The sequence below is a fragment of the Bubalus kerabau genome, chromosome 18 (genome assembly GCF_029407905.1).
Source record: "Bubalus kerabau isolate K-KA32 ecotype Philippines breed swamp buffalo chromosome 18, PCC_UOA_SB_1v2, whole genome shotgun sequence".
NCBI classification, from domain to species: domain Eukaryota; kingdom Metazoa; phylum Chordata; class Mammalia; order Artiodactyla; family Bovidae; genus Bubalus; species Bubalus kerabau.
The window spans coordinates 9,222,862-9,246,068 of record NC_073641.1 but is presented as its reverse complement, the minus strand read 5'-3'; the positions used below and the strand labels follow the sequence as shown (position 1 = coordinate 9,246,068).

The 23,207-nt window shown below is 43.4% G+C and overlaps 1 pseudogene; it reads right to left on the bottom strand.

Annotated features, from left to right (window-relative positions):
• Positions 1 to 1,075: 1,075 nt before the first annotated feature.
• LOC129633501 (uncharacterized) lies at positions 1,076 to 1,170 on the bottom strand (annotated as a pseudogene).
• Positions 1,171 to 23,207: the final 22,037 nt, after the last annotated feature.

Here is a 23,207-nt window from a genome sequence, read left to right as displayed (position 1 = left end):
GGAGAATTCTCCATGCGAGGAGTTCGCTGAACCCATCCACCCAGACTCCTGTTTACCTGGAGGCCTTGTGGCTCAGCTGGTAAAGAATCTGCCCGCAATGCGGGAGACCTGGGTTTGATCCCTGGGTTGGGAGGATCCCTGGAGAAGGGAAAGGCTACCCACTGCAGTATTCTGGCCTGGAGAATTCCATGGACTGTATAGTCCATGGGGTTGCAAAGAGTCGGACACTACTGAGCGACTTTAACTTTCTTTCTTTTTCCTCCCAGGGAGACCTCTGCTGTGACAACATGGAGCTTTGTTCCCAAGAGGAAGTCGTGCTTGCAGAGGTGCCCTCATTCACCTGACAGTCTTAGAGTCAGTTCCTCCACCGCTGCTTCTCTCTGCTCACCATCTGCCTTAAGCGTTGCACGGAAGGCCACAAAGTGCGCATGCGCTGTCCAGGCTCCCCACCTACGACCCGCCCCCCTCCCCCGCCACCCTCCCGAGCCCCAATCCAGCCTGGACGGAACTGTAGTGGAGGCATCTCTCTACGCTGCTGCGGCACTCTGCCCTGGCGTCCGCACCTCTCATGCCCAGGGAACCCTCTCCACCGCCTGCTCAGCAAGCCTCCTTTCTGTATCAGGCCATCTCTGACTCACTTCATTTGTTGACCGCCCCACGCGCATTCAGGATTTCAGTTCCCCAACCAGGGGTGGAAACGGCGCCCCCTGCATTGGGGAGCTTGGAGTCTTGACCACTGAGCCGCCAGGGAAGTCCGAAACTCTGACTCATTTTAAATTGTTATTTACATCATCTGCATTTACCAATAACAGCAAAGGGGAATTGTTTGGGTGTGGAAAAACCTCAGGGAATAGACGCTTCGGGCTGTTTGGAGAACTATGGTCCGTGTTTGGGAAGAATGAAGTGTGGGAAATGAAGTACAGAAAGTGAAACGGGCGTGGAAAGGAAGCATGAGAGTAACTCCTGCAGCATTCAGTTCAGTTCAGTCGCTCAGTCGTGTCTGACTCTTTGCGACCCCATGAATTGCAGCACGCCAGGCCTCCCTGTCCATCACCAACTCCCGGAGTTCACTCAAAAAAATATGGAACGCTTCACGAATTTACGTGTCATCCTTGCGTAGGGGCCGTGCTAATCTCTGTAGCGTTCCATTAGGTCCCGACAACGCTCTGGCTTGAGAAAGGAAATGACTCATTTGGATTTGCCTACCTGGTAGCACATGTCACATGAGAAACACTGATAACTTGCTGTGTATGGGACCATCTGATTCTCATTCTGGCCTAGCCTCCCCCAAGGGAACCCTGCCCCGACATCCTGTCACCACCACCCCCGCCCCACCCTCACACCCCCCCCCCCCACCCCCAACCCCAAACAGGCTCCAAAACACAGCAGTAGACCTAAATGAGGTAGAGTCTCTCTTATCAGGACTTCCGTGGTGGCTCAGACGGTAAAGAATCTGCCTGCAATGTGGGAAACTTGGGCTCGATCCCTGGGATGGGAAGATCCCCTGGAGGAGGGCATGGCAACCCACTCCAATATTCTTGCCCAGAGAATCCCCACGGACAAAGGAGCATGGTGAACTACCCATGGGGTCGCAAAGAGTCAGACATGACTAAGCAACTAAGCACAGCACAACACAGCCTTCTTATCAGAGTAAAGTTTGTATCAAAAAACCTTCAAGATTTCCATGGTCAGGATACAACCCTGAGATGGATTAAAATCAAATCCCGATTCCCCTCCCAGCACCCAAACCCTGAATCATGTTCTTATGTCCTAATCTTGCTCTAAGGGTTTTCAAAGCACACAGCTAAATTGCTCAGATCTATTTATGTTGAAAGGGACATGGGCTCTGCCCTAGGACAACAAATAACTGAATTTGCTTCTTAAAGTCCCAGCGTGCTCCAGCCATCGAGAATATTGTCAGTGGCGGGGTGAGTGAGCCTAATGGACTAGAGGAAATAGTAATGATGACATCTGCTGCAACTGACTCTGTGCCAGGTACTTCATATACATGGTCTCTCATGTGTCCAGTGGCCCTGTAAAAATGATGTGTCCATCTCAATTTTGCAGATAGAAAACAGAGTCAAATAAGACAAGCAACTTGTTCAAAATCACACAGTAAGTTACAAGGTTAAGTTCCTGTTATAGGGTGAGTTCTCCATAAGCAGAGAGTAAGAAGAATGATGGATGTGAAAGTACTTTATTAGGAGAAATTCCTAGGAAAACTGGTAGTGGAGTAGAGAAGTGGGACCAGAAAAGAAACTAGGCCAAGTAAAGACCCAATGTCAGGGAAAGTCTCAAAAGTAAGCTCTAAAGACAAAATTGGTTGCAGAGTTGATCCAATCAGGGAAAGAGATCTGGGGTATTTATACCCCTGAACCAGTTGGTTCTAGGCTAAGGACTGCCCCCACACCCCCCTCACCGTGAAGATGTAAATTCTCAGATAGTTCCCTGCTTTGCTTGCTGGTTCAAGTGTGCTTGAAGTTCAAGTGGTTCAAGATATTGCTTCATCAGTGTGAGGGAAAGTGCAAAGAATCAGGGGCTGGCTTCTGGGAAGAAAGCAGGCTGAGAGCCAGGTGCTCGCAAATGGTGGGGGCCTTGTCTTCTCTGCTGGGACATACCCCTGTCCCAGACACAGTTCTGGAGCCATAGACCTTCTGCATCCAGGGACCGCCTTGTCAGACCTTGACTGCAGCACTTTTGGGGTCCAGGCAATGCTGTACAGTCATAAAAACCTAAGTTTTAAACCTTTGCTTCTAGCAAAGATAAAGTGAGAGAATGGAAAGATGTCTTCATTTAACTTTAATGTCTCAGACCCAGCTTGTCTCTAATGCACTATAAATTAATGTTTTCTTTATTTCCTATGATTATCTTTTAATTAGCAAATTTATATTGTGTGACACTTTCTTCTGTGATGGGACTTTTTGTCTATTTTTAGAATATCATCAAGAGATTATTAATAGAATATAACAATGATCTAAAACATCAGTCATGACATTCTCATAAGTCATGACATCCTCATACTAGTCATGATTATCAGTGTTTAAAGTTACATTATTTAAAAAAAGAAAAAAATAAAGTTACATGATTTGCTATAAAATTTTTTGATATTTCACATTGGTCACGTTTTTAAATCATATTTTGTCATGTATAAAAATGAACAAAGTATGACATTTCATAGTAAAAGCATCATTTTCTTAAATATAACTATAAAAACAATGTGTCCAATTCTTGTTAACTTGTTTTGGCATCTTTATTTAACACATTGGAAACCATGATGGGGCTTCCCAAGTGGCACAGTGGTAAAAAATCCGGCTGCCAATGCAGGAGATGAGGGTTCAACCCCTGGGTCAGGAAGATCCCCTGGAAGAGGAAATGGCAACCCACTCCAGTATTCTTGCCTGAAAATTTCCATGGATAGAGGAGCCCAGCGGGCTGCAAGTCCATGGGGACCGCAGAGAGTCAGATACAACTGAGCAACAGAGCACTGGAAACCTTGGTATGAGAGGGAGGCTGACCCTCTCAAATCCTGAGAAAACTGCTGAGAAAGCAGTGGTGAAGCTGTGGTGACACCCAGCAGTGGGGCAGCCACCCTCCTGGGCAGAGAAAAAGAGCAACCAAGACGTCAGGCTCAGGACGTCACACATGGGTGCGAATGGCCACCAACCATTCACTCTTCAGGAGCCAGACCAACCGTGCAGGATGGTACCACATACTCAGTAAGTGAAATGATAAAGTATCCTAAAGACTCATGGGGAACAGTTCCAGATGAGGTAAAAGGCCTTTGAATCTGGAGGGGCTGAGCCAGCAGCCTGAGCTGCCAGAGCTTGGAAGCCAGCACAGAGCCTGTCTTGCTGCAGCCCAGGGGCCTCCAGCGTGGGACACCCCCTCCCCCAGCCTCCTCAGCAGCATGGCCAGGGCTGACTCACTCTTCACACCCACCTCAGGGGGAGCTGCCTCAGAGCCAAATGCAAGGGTACGTTTGACATTACTTATAGCAACGATCTGCAGGCTTTTGCTCAATATCCATATTGTCGAAAAAATAATTTTTTTTAACACATCCTTAATATCTGCAGAACAAAATTTTGACCTAGATCTTTCTGTCATTGGCTGACAAGGTGACGTACGTGTTATGGGACTCATAGCACATTTTCAGATTAACTTAACTTCAATTTTATCTGGTGTGAGCCACTGGGCCCTGACTGAATGCCAAGCAGCATGCTGAGTGCTGATATCTAAAGATGAAAAAACCCTATTCCCTGCCTTTCAGAAGCTTATGGTCCAGTGGGGTAAATAAATAATCCATCCATATGAGTTGGAGGTGAGGGGGCAGAGGGATAAACCTAGAGATTAACAATGGGTCACAGAGGCCCATCAGGCTAGAGGGAAGCTCCATTTGGCCAGTTTAGCTCAGTTGGTAAAGAATCTGCCTGCAATGTAGGAGACCTGGGTTCGATTCCTGGGTTGGGAAGATCCCCTGGAGAAGGAAATGGCAACCCACTCCAGTATTCTTGCCTGGAGAATCCCATGGACAGAGGAGCCTGGCAGGCTATAGTCCATGGGGTCACAAAGAGTTGGACATGACTTAACGATTAAACCACCAAAGAGACTATGTAGAATTATCATCCCAACCAACTCATCCATATATTGATACCTAACCTCCAGGCCACAGATCTGTACCTCCTGTTGAGAGAGTCAATTCCTAGGCAGGTTGATAAGAAGTCTGGGGTCCCCAAGGAGGAGAGAAAGGTCTGAGGACTCTTGAAGTAGAGATAGGGGTCTGGAATTCTCAAGGAGGAGGAAAGGACAAACTTTTTTTTTTTAATCTGCATTCCTTAGTCTTAGTCATATAAAACTTTTTTTTTTCCCTTTAAACCCAGAACTGATGATTACACAACAAACAACTCAGTTTAAACTCTGTACTAAGGATTATATAACAACCATGTATCCTGCTTCAGGACAGTTTCTTCTTCCTGAAAACCTTCTGGCTAATCCTGTTATCTTAAAAATGTAAATTATGGGAGTGGGTCTAGTAAGATCTTTACAACCTTGAGACATTCTTTTGATTTATTGTAATAACTAATTTTAAAAAGTATATAACTCCCTTGATAAAGACTAGCAGGGGGCGCTCTCCATCCCCCTTTTGATGTCTATGTCAGAAGTTTCTCTCTCCCTTTTCATTTTAAGAAAACTCTGCTATACAAAAGCTCTTGGGTGATCAAGCCTGGTCCCAGGTCCCAAAGTTAAATCTTCTTCAGAGATCATGATCCAACACCATTCACTGTAAGCTATCACCGTCAGATGAGCAGTAGCATTAGATTAAAATAAGGTGCACAGTGAATGAAATTCACTTGAATCATCCCCAAACCATTCTCCACACCCTGGGCCGTGGAAAAATTGTCTTCCACAAAACCAGTGCCTGGTGCCAGAAAGGTTGGGGACCACTGTACTGAGAAAAATGGAAGTTTCTAAGTCTAAAATATAGACCTTCTTCTAAGGAACATCAGGAATGCACGTTTAGACCCAAGGCAAGGCGCTCTGGGTGGGAACTCAAAGGTAAGAGACTTTTTGTAAGAAGCAGACCCCATGGAGGCCAACTCTGAGCCCTAGTCTCCATTGGCTTCAATCTGATGTTAAAGCTTGATAAGGCTGGGAGGCAGGAACGGGGGCCAGTGTGCACCCCCACCCCTCGTGTGTGAGTTCCACCTTCAGAACAGAATAAATCACCAACTATCTCCCCTTCTTGGTGAACTGATCTCCTGTAGGGCTTCTTTGTCCTTCTACCTCCCTCCTGCCACTCTCTCCATTCCCCTCACCCAAAGTGTGGAGTCCTCTGCTGCCACCTGTCTCAGCCTCCTCCCTGCTCCCTGTCCAGAAGGGAGCAAGGAAACAGAAGCAGAAGCAGCAGCAGAGGCAAAGACAGCAGAAGCCCTCCAGGTGAGGGGAGAATGCTTCCGCGGTAGCCTAGTGGTCACATTTGCCAGTTTCATCGCTTCTCCCCGGGGAACATAGGACCTCAGATGTTAGTGACTCACCTGGGCAGACTTAGTATTGCTCAGTGATGAAGAGCTGACAAGTAGCTCCAGGTTAAAATGGCTAAACATAGGAAGCAGTTCCTTGACTCATTTTCAGAATCCTCTCTCATGCAGATTGTCCTCTAATTCACCTGAAATACTGGCCTTTGTGGTCCTGTTAACGTGTTCACCCCACAGAAAGCAAAGTGCTGATTACGGCCCTTCTCTGACTGTGGACAGAGCTGTGTTTCAAGGTCACCCTGTAGACGAATGGTCTCAGAGTTGAGTTTCGTCAGTCATCTCATCAGAATGACTTGGGGCGTGAACTATTCAGATTCCTCTTCTCTTCTGGGGCAGAGTAGAGGAAGAAGGGGGATTCTGACTCAGTAAGTCCAGGCTGGTACTTAGGAATTTGTGTTTCTCCAAGTGTTCCTGGCGATTCTGATATGTAGTCAATTTGGGGACTCATTGCTCCAGGGAGAAATAGCTTTTCTCCCCAATTCAGAAATGAGCTGGTTTTCTTAAAACTTGTGGATGTTCGGACTCCCTGAAAGCCTTGTTTTCCCTCCAAAGGGAATGACATATTGAGATGTCTCCCCCGCTTGGCTGCACACATTCTGCCTCCCCAGTCCTGTTCACAGCCAAGCATGGGGCTCGTCGCCCAGCTGGTGGGCAAGTTCTGGCTGCCCGACAGCTCTGCAGTCATCTCTTTAGAATTCATCATAAAATGGGGGCAAACGACCGTTTGGCGTCGCTGTCCTAGCTGTCTGCAACGTGACACTCGTCCAGGGGATCATGTGTGGAGGAAACGTGCCCCTTTGACAGAGATATTATTTCAGTGGGTCTCCTCTTTCAAAGAGTTCCCCATTTATCTGCACTATCAAATTGTTCCTGGTTCCATAAAAGCAGGGCAGCTATTGTGATGGAAATGTATATACACTAGGTAAATGCCAGGCTTGTTTGTTGTTTGAAAGAAGCTGCTGGAAGCTGATGAGATCAGGTGTGTCCTGGGCCTTCATCCAGCGGCCAGTTCAAAGGCTGGACCTGCAGAGAATTCCTCCTCCCTCTTCCTTATTCAGGTTACCGAGGAGGAAGCCAGAGCCTGGAACCAGCCGAGCACAGTGAGCCGCCTCCTCACCCTCTCAGAGTCCCGCTTGGTGTGTGAGGGCCTGGACTTTGGGGCAATAATCTCCCTCTCCATCTCCTGGGAGAACTCACTGATCCTTTTTCAAGTACAGTCAGTCAGTTCAGTTGCTCAGTCGTGTCCAGCTCTTTGTGACCCTGTGGACTGCAGCACACCAGGCTTCCCTGTCCATCACCAACTCCTGGAGCTTGCTCAAACCCATGTCCATTGAGTCAGTGATGCCTTCCAACTATTTCATCCTCTGTCATCCCCTTCTCCTCCTGCCTTCAGTCTTTACCAGCATCAGGGTCTTTTCCAGTGAGTCAGTTCTTCACATCAGGTGGCCAAAGTAGGAGCTTCAGCTTTAGCATCAGCCCTTCCAATAAATATTCAGGACTGATCTCCTTTAGAATGGACTGGTTGGATCTCCTTGCAGTCCAAGGGACTCTCAAATGTCTTGTCCAATACCACAATTCAAAAGCATCAATTCTTTGGCGTTCATCTTTCTTTACAGTCCAACTCTCACATCAATTTTTCAAGTACAGAAACACTTTTTTGGTATTTACTTTGCCCACCCCTTTAGTGGGCTTCTGCTCCTGTACCTGCTTTCACAAGAGACGAAGAACTACTCCTGACACACTCCAGAGTGAGTACCTCAGGTCTGGTTTGTGGGCAACAACACAGGAGTCATTCTCGGTGGAGAAAGTTTCTGAGTGGCCACCACAAGAGATGAGGTCGAATATTTCTAAATTTGGCAAGGACCTAACGTCACATTATTTGTGTGTTTATGCCTGAAGCACAAGTATTTACAAATATCTAAAAGATAGTAAAAAACACAGTCATAGCTCCAGGGGATTTTTAACTTATGTGTCCCTGTTGACAAAACTTAAAATTAGATGTATTGGCCCAAGGATAGGCCACACTGCCCAATATCTGTGAGCAAGGTGGAGACATCCATTTTTCTCATAAAATATAAATGGGGGCAAAAGAAAAAAAAAAACAGTGAGAAGACATAGGGTACAATAGACTAGAAACTGGGAGACGAGTTGATATCCCAGTTCTATCAACAGTTGTGTTTCTTAATGAATGATAACAATGAAAGAAGGCAGACCAGAAGGGAGTTTAGGGAGAACTTCGCCAAGTCCTCTTTTGACGGATGAAGAAGCTGAGCACTCCAGGAGTTAACTGATAGGGCCTTGAAGGGAGCCCAGCAATACTTCACATAGCCGGACCCGAGTGCCATGCTCTTTGATTTCCAATCTGCACTCTTTCTCAGGGTGGCCTCAGTTTCATCATTCAGCACATGCGGACATTAATGCTTATCCTACCTACCTCATAAAAGTCTTGGAAAAGTCAACTGAGATAATATGTAGGTTGGACTGAATTATCTCTAAGGTAAAGTGGTATTTAAAGACCATATAAAGTTTCTTTTCCTGTTTTCCTTATCATCATGAATGGCCACACCACCTATTCTGTTACACAGGATAAAAGCCTTGATACTTCCCTTTCTCACACCCCCAAATCCAATCCATCACTAAATCCTATTGAGTTTTCTTTAAAGGCGTTTTGAGTCTGTCTACTTTTTACCATGTCTGATTCATCATCCTGTCTAGCCACTACCATCTCTCGCTTGGACCAGTGCATCAGCTTCTTAATTGGTCTTCCTTCATCTACTCTTACCCCCTTAAATGAACTCTCAACACAGACACCAGAAAGATCTTTAAAAATTCAATCATGGTCAGGCCCATTCCTGCCAAAACCCTTCAATGACTTCTCTTGCTTTTAAATAAAATTCTTAACCCAGTTATATAGCATCAAAAAGAAAATAAAACACTTAGCAATACGTTTAACAAAGGTCCAAAACTTATACTCTGAAAACTATGAAACATTATTGAAAGATATTAAAGAAGAATTAAACAAATGAAGAGACACCTCATGTTCAGGGACCTGAAAACTTAACATCATTAAAATGACAATACTCCCCAAATCGATCTATAAATTCAATTCAGTCTCTATCAAAATCCCAGTTGGCTTCTGTGTGGAAAATGACAAGATAGTCTTAAAATCATGTGGAAATTCAAGGGACCCAGAATAGCCAAAGCAGTCTTGAAAAAGAAGAACAAATTAGGAGGACTCATACTTTCTGATTTTGAAGCTTGCTGGAAAGTTACAATAATCAAAGCAGTGTGGTTATACTCATCGACATACTCATCAATGGAATAGAATTGAGAGACAAGGAATAACACACATTTGCAGTCAGTTATTTTTTGATGGTAGTGCCAAAATAACTCAACAGGCAAAAAATAGTCTTTTCAACCAAATAGTGCTGGAAAAACTGGAAAGTCATATGCAAAAGAATGGCATTAGCTCCCTTTCCTCATACCATACACAAAAAATTAACTCAAAATGGATTGTAGATCTAAATTTAAAAATGAAAACTATAAAAGTCTTAGAAATATTGAAGAAAATTTTGTGACCTTGGGTTAGGCAAAGTGTTCTTAGATATGACACCAAAAGCACCAGTTATAGAAGAAAAAATTAGATAAATTATACCAATATCAAAATTTAAGACTTTTATGGTTCAAATGATACCATTCATGAAAATTAAGAGAATCCACTGAATGGGAGGAAATACTTGCAAATCATGCATTTGATAATAGGCTTGTGTCTGTGTGTGCATGTGCATGCTAAGTCACTTCACTTTTGTCTGATTCTGTGTGACCCTATGGACTGCAGCCTGCCAGGCTGTCTAGAATATATTTAAAAACTCTTATAATTCAACAATAAAAATACAATTGACCAATTTTGAAATTGGTTATGAATAAAGATCAGTCCAGGAAAAGTATAAATAAGTCATAAAAATATTAAATTCCTGGAATAAAAATGCTCTAGGAATTCCCAGAAAGGAGTAGTGCATGCAGGCTGGAGGAGCAAAATTTGAGCTCAGTCCTTTGGGAGATTATTAAAATCATGATCTTCAAGTTGTAGAGCTTGTGTGTCCAGTAAAAATAAAAACCACTGAGTAAGCTTAGAAAAGAAAATGATCTGGAATTCTGGGCACAGGCATCTTTTGGGGGAATAAAAAGAAAGCAATTGGGGCAAGGCAGCGAGAGGAACCAAGGGAGATTAGGAGACAGAGAACTTTACAGACTGATTAGGGCTTTTAGACCAATATAATGTCTTTTTTTTTTTTTTCACTCTGAGTGAAATAGAGAGTCACCAGATGATTCCAAACAGAGAGACGTGCTCTGGTTTCGACATAAGGGCAGAAGGAAAGATGTCAATCAGATTGTATACAGTAACTCAGGTGGGAGATAATGAGACTTGGATCAGAGACTGAAGGTGGAAGTGGGAAGAAGCGGTGAGATTTCAGAACAGTTTTGTAGAAACCCAAGAAGATGGAGAAAGTAGATTGTTTTTCAAGGATTGTGGCCAGCATTTGAAAATGCCTCCAGGGAAGAATCTTTCAGAACTTGGGAGGTGGGAGTTTGTGAAGCCTGGGCTCCCATTGACTCCTGCCATCGTCCTACGTCATTCCCAGAAGACACCCGGAGAGGCCATCCTCACCCCCAGGCAGTTCGTTATGGACCTTTCGGGTTTCTCTTTATCTGATCTGTCCAAGCTACGCATGGACAAGCACCTGACCTAAGTTGACTCTATCCTTTACATGGTCATCTTATCTGAAACAGTGAAGAGATTATTATACACAGTAATTTGCTTCATGATGTAAGATGCTGGACTCCTCCTAAATTGAATAGCTAACTGTCTAACTGTGGGAAAGCTGTTAAAGTCCAGATCCAGAAAGCCCCCTACCAACTCAGGTGGGTTTTAAAAAAACACATATTATTTTATAAAAAGTACTTCTGGAATTTTAAAATCACACAGCATTTTCACTTTTTATAGTTCATAAGCCACGTCCCAAGCACCAACTCAGATCCAAAGTTTGGCCTGATAAACCCAGATGCTAATTTTTTTCCCAAGAGAAAGGAACAAACATTTACAGATTGCCTACCCTGTGCCATACTCTTTTATGGTATCTTATTAACCTTCCTTTTAAGAAGAAAGCTCAGGCTTGGAGAGGTTAACTCACCTGCCAAAGGTTACACAACAAAGAATCAGCAGATCAGGAGCGATAAAATCAGCAGCTCTGCTCCACCATGCAGCTCAGATCTGTACAACATTCCTCTACTCCTAAGAACCCATCAGCCCTTAGCTCTCCTGATGTAGTCAAAAGCGATCCTTCTGGAACAATCGTATGTGGATTCAGAAAAGTCAAGTCTCCCCTGAAGCCTTTGGGATATGAGAGATATGATCCCAAAGAATGAATCATGACTTACCTTTATTATTATTATTTTTTTGGACCTTCTTGGATTTTAAATATTTGAGATGTTTTGGTCTACAAACGAGGTCCATGCCCCTTCAAAGTTCCTAGGGCAGGGCATGTGGAGGCTGGCACAATCTTCAGCAGCAAAGACATGATCGACTAAGGATTTCCATTTCCATCAAACAGACTTGTGCTTATTAATAAGGCACAGTCTGGGGGGGTGGGGGCGGTGGTTCTGATTTCATCCCCATTTTATGAATGGGGTTCAGAGAGGTTAATTCACCCCAGACTCACAAACTAGTAATAATAGCAGGGCTTTTGCTTTGTGCAATAGCGATAAGATTATTCCTATTGTTTCTATGAGTAACAAACAGCCAGTGTGCTTATCTAGAGCTTACTTTGTGTGCTAAGTTGCTTCAGTCGTGTCTGACTCTTTGCAACACGACGGTAGCCCACCAGACCCCTCTGTCCATGGAATTCTCCAGGCAAGAACGCTGGAGTGGGTAGCCATTCCCTTCTCCAGGGGATCTTCCCGACCCAGGGATCTAAGCCAGGTCTCTGGGACTGCAGGCAGATTCTTGACCATCTGAGGCACAGGAAAGCCCTCCCAGCAGCCCCATGAGCAGGGTGCCAGTATTATCATCCCTATTTTACACACGAGGAGACTGAGGCACAGTAATATGAGGTAACTCATTCTAGATCACATTGCTGGTCGGAGACAGGTTAAGGATGAACATCCAGACAGACAACCAGGATCTACCAACTATATGCCATTAGCCATTCAGCTATGATCCTCTCTCTGCCTCTCCTTCCAGTGCCAGATTTGAATGAGATCATCTGACTCTGAGTCCTGCGCTCCCTCATGTCTCTTTTGGTCAATGCAAAGCCCAGGTTCCAGCCCAGGGAGGCAAATGCACAAGGGGGGAGAAAGTATGTTGGGTGAATGCAGCCTGCAGCAGGCACACGGCTCTCCAAGGAGGCAGAACTAGTTCCCCAGCCCGATGACTCTTCAGGCCACTAATGAGTTACACAAACACGGGCCCTGCTGACTGATGCCTGGGAGACTGGTGCGTGCCCTTTCATTTTCTCTCTCTCACAACACATACTCACGCTCACCTGCTGTGTCTTAGAATTTCTGCCATCACCCAGTTTCACATGTGGCCCTGCCAGTGAAGAGGAGGGGAAAAAAGCAAAGATCTGTAGATCTGGTTGGTCTGCACCTGTCAAAGGGACAGGTCTGTTGGCAAGCAGTGAATAGAGGGCACGCTCTGTGGGATCCTGGCATTGTCCAAAGCCAGGCAACATGGTGTTTTCTCCAGAGGGGTGTGAGGGTGGAAATGTGCGTGCGGGGGTCACAACAGGGACTATGACACCAGAGGAGTGAGTGTTAATAACACATAAGGAAATGGATCCACACATATCAAAGGTGAGAAGTAAAGGCATTGTGATTAGGAACACTCGGTAATTCTGACGTGGGACAGAGATCGCGTTTCTCTTTCATGTGGAGCCAAAAGGAATTTAAGCCTGTATTGATTGTGTCTGAGAAAGCCCCAGTCACAGGGACACAGGTGAGTGTGACTGCAGCAGGAGGTGCTGTAGGGCATCTACACGCAGGAGGCAATTGAAGGACCTCACCTGAGACCCGGCCCTCAGGCTCCCTCAAGGGTCCCTCTGTCCACAAGAAGCCTGGTGAAGCCTACTGGGCACCTCACTTGGAAAGATCCCAGGGCTTCCTTAAAGATCCAGGGACACCTTCCTTCCTGGACCATCTTTGCAGCACAGAAATGCTGGAGCAGTAGGAAGTGGTTCCAGGAATGGCTAGTGGTGAGGAAAAAAGAACAAGAGAGGCACACAAGGAAGAGGAAATGAGCATAAAAACACCCCTCACCCCTGTCAACACACGCACACAAAATGCAAATCTTGGCACGTGCTTCTGACCCAGCTGTGCCAGTCACACACTCTTTTTTGTGATTTGAGTTGAAGCAGGAGGCTGAGTGGGAGTTCTAGGACCTGAGCAGTAAGTTCACTAGCGAGGAGTGGTGTGGTAAAGAATATACTGCTATAAGCATTTTTGATCTCCTTCCACCCCCTCCCCACTCCCCACTCTAAAGGAAAGAAGTTCTTGAATCTTGCACTTGGCTGCTGCTACCTGCCTGGGCCTGTTAACAGAGTTAATGGAGTTTTAAGGGAACAGAATGAGATAAAACAAGAAGAATGAGAAGCTGAGTTTCCCCTTAGACAGGGTGGAAAGCGACTGAAGGAGAAACGGACAAGTCTGATAAGGAGGTGCAGTAGTTGCCAGGAGGGGAGAGGAGGAGTGGGAGGATCACACCCGGGAGCTCAGTTAAGGAGTCTGCAGTAGGGAGTGGATGGGAGGAAGGGAAGGGCTCTGGAAGCACCGTGGGGAGGTGGGAGGAGGGGAGGGGGGCGAGAGAGGGCTCAAGGGGGCGGAGACCCAGAGAGAAATTATGCTCTGGTGATGAACTGAATATCCTTCTCATAGTTTTTGTTTGTTTGAATGATTTGTTTCATTTAAAACAAACAAACAAAAAAACAAAAAACATCTCAGTAAACATTTAAGCCATTTTTCAATTAATTTTCACATTGGGTTGATGTCTTCAAATGAGGGAGTGAGTTCAGATGAGTCACAAGGGAATTTTTTTAGGGTTTCATTCCATTTCAAGCTCCCTAGGCTTCCTTGGGTGTCCAGATAGAGAGGGAGTAGGGTAAGGTCAGCAGACAGAGCCGGGTCCTCCTCTATCTCAGCCAGAGTTGCTATGCTCCATTAAAAAAAAAATCTATTTCATCGATAACAATTAATTTAGTCCATGTCCCTTGTCCTATTGAGAGATAAACTGAGCCCTAGAGTTTGTGACTTGCCCAAGTCCAGTTGCTTGGTTCTCAAGCTAGCACCAACCCCAGGGTCCATCTGGACACACTAATATTTCCGATCCATCCTGTGCTCTGCTCCCTATCTAGGAGTGGGCAATTTAGGCTTTCACTGGGAATGTGACCAAAAAAATCTAAAGCCTAGGGAGAAACTATTCCACAACTACTACATCTAATATATACAAATGCCACCACACCAAATAGAACACCAGCTGGTGTTAGCTACGCCAGCTCAGAAAAAGTGCACTAATGATACCCGGCTCCTTGCTTGTACTCCCAGAACAATAAAGTTTATGTATTTGTTTACTTAATTCTAAACTCCACCAAGACCTTCTTCAAACAATTCCATGCCTAGTCCAGAGACACCCTGAAAGGAAAAGGCATGTTTCTTTGACTCCCTGGCTGAGAGCTCAGCATTACCACCAGCCCCCAAAGCTCCTTAAAGATACCTGCGATCTCCTTCCTAATGTCTCAGATCAGCTGCTATCAACCAGAATTTATGGAGGTGCCTTTCCTTAAATTCAACATTAAAAAACAAAAACAACAAAAAAAAAAACCTAAGATCATGGCATCTGGTCCCATCACTTCATGGCAAATAGAAGGGGAAAAAGTAGAAGCAGTGACAGATTTTCTCTTCTTGGGCTCCAAAAATCACTGCAGATGGTGACTGCATTCATGAAATTAGAAGATGCTTGCTTTTTGGAAGGAAGGCTATGATGAACCTAGACAGCGTAGTAAAAAGCAAAGATATCACTTTGCTGACAAAGATCTGTATAATCAAAGCTATGACTTTTCCAGTAGTCATGTACAAATGTAAGAGTTAGACCATGAAGTAGGCAGAACACTGAAGAATTGATGCTTTCAAATTGTGCTGAAGATGACTCTTGCCTTGGACAGCAAGGAGATCAAGTCCATCAGTCAAGGAAATCAACCCTGAATACTCATTGGAAGGACTGATACTGAAGCTGAAGCTCCAATACTTTGGCCACCTGTGGCAAACAGCTGACTCATTGGAAAAGACCCTGATGCTGGAAAAGATTGAAGGCAAAAGGAGGAGAGGGTGGCAGAGTATGAAATGGTTGGATAGCATTACCAACTTCATGGACATAAACGGGCAAACTCTGGGAGATGGTGCGGGACAGGGAGGCCTGGCATGCTGCAGTCCATGGAGTCACAGAGTCATATACAACTTAGCAACTGAACAGCAGCAACAACCTTTCCTTATTAAATAAAAATAGACAGCTGGGACTCTGAGAGGTGACCTGACTAGCCCCAGGTTTTTTCTTCTCTGGTTCTTATATCTCATCTGTTCTCTGCTTTTTCTGGAAAGGCTTGTGCCGAGGCGGTTCTGCTCCCCAACTATTTCTAATCATCTTCAAAGACTCATTCAGAGCTGATGATTCAGCACAACTCAGGAATCTGATTTTGCAAAAAGGTGAGACTGTTTGGAAACATAACCAGCCTATGCGAAACAAAACTGTGGCATTTAACACACTAATTAAAGGTTAAGGAACAGCAACCACAAATCAGCTTTCTTCACACTAAAAAGATCCAAAATAAGCAGGCAACTTAAATCAAATCAGAAATGTATTGATTTAGTTTCAACCAACATCAATCAGTAGGTTGAAAGAATTATGTTCCAATTAAAAAATGCCCATTTGGGACTTTCCTGGTGGTCCGGTGGTTAAGGATCCACCTGCCAATGTGGGGAAATGGTTCAATCCCTGGTTCAGGAACTAAGATCCCACACACCTCGGGGCAACTAAGCCAGCTCGCCCAGGAGCCCATGCTCTGCAACAAGAGAAGCCACCACAATGAGAAGCTCACGCACTGCAGCTAGAGAGTAGACCCTACTCACAACTAGAGAAAGCCAGTGTGCAGCAACAAAGGCCCAGCACAGCCGAAAATAAACAAATATAAATTTTTAAAAATGCCCATTTGACTAATCCAAAAAGATCAGGTTTAGGCTCTTATCTTTGGGCTCCTAGTGGTAGGCTTGGAGTAGCCTTTTTCACTTTAAATTCTACACGGACCAATCTAATCCTCTATCCTCTATGTTGGGAGCTGGATGTTATGTGATTCTGACTTGCCTGCATTAAGCTCACAATCCGGGAGGGAAACAGAACCATAATATCTAAACAGAACAGAAATACAGTCCCAGCATGTTGAAGTGTGCTGAGCTGTGAGAGCAAAGACGAGGAAGTAATTTATTCTCCCTGGAGGCACGGTGAAGATTCTCTGCCCTCCTTAGATGACTGGCTTTTCTACGAGTGGTAGGATTCTCTGGGGATTATAAAGACACAGGCTTACGAGAACACAGGATGAAGCTCAGAAGGTTGAAATGTTGTGAGCTAGAGCAACACTGGGCAGGTAATGAGTACTTAAGACGGGTGAAAATGGAAATGGAGATGAAAATACACAGGATTTGCCACATTTAGAAAACATGACTTTATTCTGTGTGGATAATTTTTAAACATATGCATTTATCTTTTCTTTACAAAAGTAATGCATACTCATTGTAAAAATTGAAGAATTTTTAAATGGTGGGAAGAATTATCCATAGTCCTACCACCAATGAGGACAACTGTTAACATTTTCACTCAGTATTTCAGATAAACACACATTCAAGGGACCAGATGTACAGATGGTCTTGAAACTTGTTCTTTATTTAACCACATATTGTAAACATTTTTTACTTTCTATTGTGGGATATTAGACCATTTGTAATTTCACTATGTTTTAATGAAGCTATAAAGAGCATGCATGTACAATCCTGCTTCTGCAGTTGCTCATTTATTGTCATAATTTAAAATCATAATTTCTGACTCAAAGCAAATATACATTTTTAAAGCCTTATGTATTTATTGCAAAACATTCTTGAGAAAGTCTGCACCAATAAATACTTGATGTTTACTGAGGAATTATGTGAGGAAATTTCCTTATTTTCTTGCCTTTATGGGTTCTTGCAATTTTTTAATTTTTGCCAATTTGTTGGCCCAAACAAACACACCATCAATATTTAACTTGCTTTTGATTACTACAGGGGTACATTTTTTTATGTTCATCGACCTTTTGATTTTTCTTCTTTTGTGAAATGCCTATTCCTGTTCTTGGACTTTTTTTCTATTAGGAAATTTCTTTTCCTGATTTATAAAAGGCTCACATGTACATTAATGATAAAAACTTTTTGTCTGTTGCAAATGCTTTTTCCAATTTGTCTATTCTTTGTAATTTTGTTTATGGTAATTTTAGACCTAAACAATCTTTTACATTTCTACATTAAGCAGAATCACTGATCTTTTCTTTTATGCTTAAAAGGGCCATTTCCTTACTAAGATCAGACGACTTCTTGTCTTCATATTCTTTTAAGAGTTAAGCACATTATCAATTTATTTAATGTATAAGATGAGATGGGAATGTAATTCAGGCTGAATAATGGCCACCCAAAGATATGAGATCCTAATCCCTGGAATCTGCATTACCTGATAAATGGATCTTGATGACTGAGATTAATTTAAGGATCTTAATTGGCTTCCCTGGTGGCTCAGAGAGTAAAGAATCTTCCTGCAATGCAGGAGACTTGGGTTCAATCCTGGATTGGGAAGATCCCCTGAAAAAGGGAATGGCTGCCCACTCCAGTATTTTCTTGCCTGGAGAATTCCCTGGACAGAGTAGCCTGGTGGGCTGCAGAAGAGGCAGACACGACTGAGCAACTAACACTTCACTTTCACTTTAAGGATCTTGACATGGGGAGATTGTTCTAGATTATCTGCATGGTCCCTAAGTCCAATCACAAGTGTCCTTATGAGAGAGAAACAGAGGGAGATTTGACACATAGACTAGAGTAAGGTAATGGCGCATGAAGCAGGGTTGGAGCGACACATCTGCAAGCCAAGGAACGCCTGCAGCTACCAGAACCTTGAGGAGGCAGGGAGCAGGTTCTCCTGTGTCACCGCCAGAGAAAGTGAGGCCTGCCAACACTTTGTTTTTTTAAAAATATTCATTGATTTGTTTTTGGCTGTGCTGGGTCTTTGTTGCTGCTTGGGCTTTTCTCTAGTTGCAGCAAGTGTGGGGGCTACTCTCTAGTTGCAGTGCGTGGGTTTCTCATTGCAATGCTTCTCTTGTTGTGGAGCACAGGCTCTCGGATGTGCCGGCTTCAGGAGTTGCCGCTCCTGGGCTCTAGGCTCAGTAGTTACGGCACACGGGCTTAGGTGCTCCAAGGCAGGCAGGATCTTCCTGGATCAAGGATCAAACCTGTGTCTTCTGCATTAACAGGCAGATTCTTTACCACTGAGCCACTAGGGAAGCCCAACATCTTGGTTTTGACTCATTAAAGCTGATTTCCAACTTCTGGTCTTTAAATCCAAGAGAATAAATTTCTGTGGTTCTAAGTCACCAACTTTGCGGTTAATTCATTACTGCAGTCACAGGAAACTAACACAACACCCCACCAAACTGTTTTCCTAAAACAACAAATATCCATTATTTTCTTTCTTGTATGAAATGTCATCTCCATCACATATAAAATATTTGTATCTATGTATATGTTTCTGAGTTTCTTCTTATTCATTAGTCTATTCTTGTATTAGTAAACACTGTTTTCACTATCATATCTTTTAAATTTCATATCAGGCAATACAAATATCCCTTTATTAATTTTTTAAAGAATACATTTATTATTCTTAACAAATCGGTCTTCGAGATATAGAATTCATAATAGCTTTTCAAGTTCTGTAAAAAATGTCATTTAAGATTAAATGATTATAAATTAATTTGGAAGTTGCCTTTTAAAAATATTACTTGTGGAGGAACCAAGATGGCGGAGGAGTAGGAAGGGGAGAACACTTTCTCCCCCACAAATTCATCAAAAGAGCATTTAAACGTCGAGTAAATTCCACAAAACAACTTCTGAATGCCGGCAGAGGACATCAGGCACCCAGAAAAGCAGCCCAACTCTTCGAAAGGAGGTAGGAAAAAATATAAAAGACAAAAAAAGAGACAAAAGAGGGAGGGACGGAGTTCCGTCCCGGGAAGGGAGTCTTAAAAAGAGAGAAGTTTCCAAACACCAGGAAACCCTCTCACTGCCGAATCTGTGCCGAGCTTTGGAAGCACAGAGGGCAACATAAAAGGGAGGGGAAAAAAAAAATAAACAATTAAAAATCGAGGATTGTGAGCCCTACGGTAACTCCCCCAGCGGAGAAGCAGCGCAGACGCCTGCACACGGCATTAGCAAGCGGGGGCTGGGCAGGGAAGTGCGGCACAGGCTGTGTCCCTTAGAGTAAGAATCGGGCCGAATGTCCTGAGCGCTATCTGAGCGAAATAATTTGGGCTAGCAAACCAGACTGTGGGATATCTACCACGCGAAAAGCCAGCCCTAACCTAAGACACCGCCAGGCCCACGCACAGAACAAAGGACTGAACAGAGATAGCCGGCTGCAGACCTTCCCCCTCCAGTGACAGGCAGCCAGAGCCGGAAGGGGGCAATCGCAGCCCCAGAGAGACACTATCTATAAAACTGTAAGCAGGCTTCTTTGCTAACTAAAACTTCTTGGGGGTCTGGACGGTCAACATCTGCCTGAGAAGGTGCGCCGGTTTTACACCCAGATAACCGAGTGGCGGGGAGGCGATAAGTCGCAGCATTGGCGCCCGCCAAACACCTCATCACCTGAGCTGCTCGACCTGGGAAGAACACAAAACGCAGGCCCAACCGAGTCTGCGCCTCTGAGGACTACCCGAGTGCCGGAACCTGAGCGGCTTGGACCTGGGAGCTCAGTCCAGGGCCGGCCTCTGATTGTTCCCGGCGGAACAACCTAGAGCCCAAGCAGTGTGGGCAGGGAGGCTACACGCGCCGTGAGCGGGGGCAGACCCAGTGTGGCTGAGGCACTGCGAGCGCACGCCAGTGTTATCTGTTTGCAGCATCCCTCCCTCCCTCCCCACAGCGCAGCTGAACAAGTGAGCCTAAATTAAAAAAAAAAAAAAAAAAAAATAGTGTCCTCAACCATCCCCTTTGTGTCAGGGGGGGAACCAGACACTGAAGAGACCAGCAAACAGAAGAAGCTATAACAGAGGGAAACGCCTTGGAAGCTACAGGCCATAGATTAAAACCCTGTGGTTACTACGGATTACATAGGAAGGGGCCTATAGATCTTGAGAAATATAAGTCGGACTAAGGAACTGCCAAAAATGAAATGAACCCACAATACTCACAACAAAACCAGAGAAAGACCTAGATATATTTTTACTATTTTTACGATCAATCTTTCTTTCTTTTTTTTTTTAATTAAAAAAAAAATTTTTTTAAGCCCTCTATTGTCCTTTAATTTTCACTTTTATAACTATTACTTTGCAAAAAAAAAAAAAAAAAAGACCCTATTTTTTTTTTTTTTCTTTTCTTCTTCAGCAAACTTCATATATATATTTCATAATTTTTTGACCGTGGTTTTTTTTTTTTTTTTTTTTTTTCTTTCTTTTTTCTTTTTCTTCTTTTCTTTAACATTGCATTTTTGAAATTCCAAACTCTACTCTAGATTTTTAATTTTAGCCTCTTGAGATATGTTATCAATTTTGTACCTATAGTTTTTTTCATAATTGCTGTGACTTTCTTTTTTTCCTCTGTTTCTTTCTCTTCTTCTTTTATATAACATCGTATATCTGCAATTCCAAACTCTACTCAAGATTTTTAATTTATGCTTTTTGGTATTTGATATCAATTTTGTACCTGTATTTTCTTTATAATTTTTGCGACATTGTTTTTGTTGGTTTGTTTGTTTTCTCTCTTTATTTTTCTTCTTCTTTTTTTTTTTTTTTTTTTTTTAACGTTGTATTTTTGAAATTCCAAACTCTACTCTAGATTTTTAATTTTTGCTGTTTGGTATTAGTTATCAATTTTGTACCTGTAGTTTCTTTATTACTTTCACGACCTTGTTTGTTTTTCTTTGTTCGTTTTTTCTCTCTTTCTTTTCCTTCTCCTTTTCATTAACATCGCATTTTTGAAATTCCAAACTCTACTCTAGATTTCTAATTTTTGTTTTTATGTATTTGTTACCAATTTTGTACCTTTAAGAACCCAATCTTCAGGACCCATTTTTCACTAGTGTACGAGATTACTGGCTTGACTGCTCTCTCTCCCTTTGGACTCTCCATTTTCTCCACCAGGTCACCTGTATCTCCTCCCTAATCCCTCTCTACTCTACCCAACTCTGTGAATTTCTGTGTGTTCCAGACGGTGGAGAACACTTAAGGAACTGATTACTGGCTGGATCTGTCTCCCTCCTTTTCATTTCCCCCTTTTATCCTTCTGGCCACCTCTGTCTCCTGCCTCCTTCTTCTCTTCCCTGTATAACTCCGTGAACATCTCTGAGTGGTCCAGTTGTGGAGTGCACATAAGGTAGTGACTGCTGGCTAGCCCACTCTCTCCACTATTGATTCCACCTCATCTCATTTGGGTCACCTCTAACTCCCTCCCCCCTCTTCTCTTCTTCATGTAACGCTGTGAACCTCTCTGAGTGACCCTCACAGTAGAGAAACTTTTCATCTTTAATGTAGATGTTTTATCAGTGGTGCTGTATAGAAGGAGAAGTTTTGAAACTACTGTAAAATTAAGACCGATAACTGGAAGTAGGAGGCTTAAGTCCAATCCCTGACTCCAGGGAACTCCTGACTCCAAGGAACATTAATTGACAGGAGCTCATCAAACGCCTCCATACCGACACTGAAACCAAGCACCACACAAGGGCCAACAAGTTCCAGGGAAAGACATAACAAGCAAATTCTCCAGCAACAAAGGAACACAGCCCTGAGCTTCAAGATACAGGCTACCCAAAGTCACCCCAAAACCATAGACATCTCATAACTCATTACTGGACATTTCATTACACTCCAGAGAGAAGAAATACAGCTCCACCCACCAGAACATCGACACAAGCTTCCCTAACCAGGAAACCTTGACAAGCCACCTGTACAAACCCACACACAGCGAGGAAACGCCACAATAAAAAGAACTCCACAAACTGCCAGAATACAGAAAGGACACCCCAAACTCAGCAATTTAAACAAGATGAAGAGACAGAGGAATAGCCAGCAGATAAAGGAACAGGATAAATGCCCACCAAACCAAACAAAAGAGGAAGAGATAGGGAATCTACCTGATAAAGAATTCCGAATAATGATAGTGAAATTGATCCAAAATCTTGAAATTAAAATGGAATCACAGATAAATAGCCTGGAGGCAAGGATTGAGAAGATGCAAGAAAGGTTTAACAAGGACTTAGAAGAAATAAAAAAGAGTCAATATATAATGAATAATGCAATAAGTGAAATTAAAAACACTCTGGAGGCAACAAATAGTAGAATAACAGAGGCAGAAGATAGGATTAGTGAATTAGAAGATAGAATGGTAGAAATAAATGAATCAGAGAGGATAAAAGAAAAACGAATTAAAAGAAATGAGGACAATCTCAGAGACCTCCAGGACAATATTAAACGCTACAACATTCGAACCATAGGGGTCCCAGAAGAAGAAGACAAAAAGAAAGACCATGAGAAAATACTTGAGGAGATAATAGTTGAAAACTTCCCTAAAATGGGGAAGGAAATAATCACCCAAGTCCAAGAAACCCAGAGAGTCCCAAACAGGATAAACCCAAGGCGAAACACCCCAAGACACATAGTAATCAAATTAACAAAGATCAAACACAAAGAACAAATATTAAAAGCAGCAAGGGAAAAACAACAAATAACGCACAAGGGAATTCCCATAAGGATAACAGCTGATCTTTCAATAGAAACTCTTCAAGCCAGGAGGGAATGGCAAGACATACTTAAAACGATGAAAGAAAATAACCTACAGCCCAGATTATTG